This window comes from Hipposideros armiger, unplaced genomic scaffold, assembly GCF_001890085.2.
Source record: "Hipposideros armiger isolate ML-2016 unplaced genomic scaffold, ASM189008v1 scaffold_428, whole genome shotgun sequence".
Lineage (NCBI taxonomy): Eukaryota > Metazoa > Chordata > Mammalia > Chiroptera > Hipposideridae > Hipposideros > Hipposideros armiger.
Genome location: NW_017731778.1, coordinates 816,681 through 818,756, shown reverse-complemented (window position 1 = coordinate 818,756; position 2,076 = coordinate 816,681). Strand labels below are relative to the sequence as shown.

The 2,076-nt window shown below is 33.7% G+C and overlaps 1 protein-coding gene across 1 annotated transcript in view; it reads left to right on the top strand.

Moving 5' to 3' along the window:
* TMEM200C (transmembrane protein 200C) overlaps positions 1 to 2,054 on the top strand; it is an 11,006-nt gene extending 8,952 nt beyond the window's left edge. The window contains exon 3 of the transcript XR_002126474.1: positions 1,663 to 2,054. The gene's annotated coding sequence lies outside the window, so the exon portion shown is untranslated. The remainder of the gene's footprint in view (positions 1 to 1,662) is intronic.
* Positions 2,055 to 2,076: the final 22 nt, after the last annotated feature.

Genomic DNA, 2,076 nt, shown 5'->3' with positions numbered 1-2,076 from the left:
TGGCTCAAAGTGTGACTTACATACCACTGTACTTGCATTTCCACATCTGTTAAATGGAGATAATAAGTAGCACCTGACTTGTGGAATTAATTATTTAAATGAGGACTAAATAAACTAATATACTTAAAGAACTTAAGATATTGGCACAAATAAACCTTCAGTGAATGTTAACTACTATTATTAAGGCAACATACAGAAAAGTAATGAATAGGCTAAATTACTACTCAGTTGTTAAGGACAATCATAAATGTACTGTACTGAAAAGTCTTTATAATTTAGGTATATTAGAAAGAAAAAAGAGACCCTAAAAATGAGGACTTAGGCCTCTACAATGCTCCCGATAGAACATGGAACTAATGAGAACTAGATACATGCTCCTCATGGTCCCATGATCAAAATATTACAAAACAATTAATGAGTGCCCAAGCTGGCTTACTTAGCTATAATTATTCCATTTCCATTTATTGAGGCTGGTCACATCAGAAAAGCCAGGCCAACCCCTTTCTGTCAGAGGAGCCCATTGGGAGAAAGGCTCGGTGAGGACCTGAAGTGAGGAGCAGATGCATGTGGATTTATTTAAATTGTCAGACAAAAGCTTTTTTCTATACTAGTTTTCTCTTTAGTCATTTTGGGGTTTTTTAAGATGCAGTTTTGAAATATTTTTTCGAGTTAGAGAACTTTAAAAAAAGCCCTCCAACAACATAAAATTAGAACAAACTAAATATATGCATTTGTATTTTGATCAGAAAACGTATTTTTGTCAAGATACAAAAATACATTTTACAGTCAAAGAATAGAATTCATATTTGTGGCATTTGTAGTCTATAGACCCAGACTATTATTTATTTTTAATTTTTGGGGGTGAATATTTAGACTAAGTTTTTGAATGACTAACTCTAAAAAGCATTCTAAGACATTTTTTTCTCCCTCTAGGGAAATCATCTTTTAGGGTTTTCTTTTCAAAATGAATAACTTTACATGAATATGAAAGTTGTATGTTTTTATAGTAAGTCTCCACANTGGTTAATTTATTTACTGTGTTGATGAGTTGTTTAAAAGGAAAAACAGGTTCCAGTGTTCTAAAATGCTGATTCCAGTACTCAGAAAATGCACTAAGATATTTAGCAAAAATAAAGCTACTATATTTTTAATTAAAGAGGGGTAGGCAGAATAATATACATCCCCTAGAAATGTTAGGAAATCCAGTCCAAACAATTGCCTAGACCTAGTGATATTGATTGCCTGGTTAATTTAATCACACTAAATAAAACTTCTAGCTCATATTGATCATATTGGACACAGGCCGTCTGAAATTAAGTAACTTCAGCAAACTAATTTAGTTCAGTATCAAGTCATATATATCTTAACGATCAAGCAATTTCACTGGATATTTGTGTTCCTGAAGATAAAAAGGATGATTTTCCAAATCTTGGGAAACTGGGCCCTCCTCAAATCTCAGAAGGAATCCTCCCCAACTATGACCAGAGAAATTCATGATCTTCCCTTTCTTAGGAGAAAAGATCTTCTGCAATAATAATGCTAATTTTTTTCTTGCTACTTACTGTGGGCTAAGGTCTGTTCTACATGCTTTATACAAATTATCTCAATTATTCCTCACTGCAACTGTATTAAAACAGGATTATTATTATCCCCATTTTACAGAGAAAGACACTGAGGTCAGAATGATGGAGTACTTGCCCATCACACAGCTGATGAATGGTGGAGCCAGGAATTACACAGTGTTAAGGATTACCTGAACCTATTGGCAGATGCTGAGCTAAAGTTGGCGTTTCTGGAAATCATCAAAATATATCTACATTTTCAGCTTCCTGCTAGATCCTTTTCTAGAAACCATTCTTAGAGATATGCAGAAAAGTGTTAGAATGCACAGCCAGCTTAAAAGCTAGAGTTTGCATTTAAGTCTTCAAACTGGCATAAACAAGGTTTTTATCTATGTGACTTTGTAGGGTTTGTTGTACCAACTCAATAGGACTATTTGAAGGGATCTTAGAGATCATGGAATCCCCTCCCACCACTCATTATTTATAAATGAGATCACTAAAAATTGGAAAGATA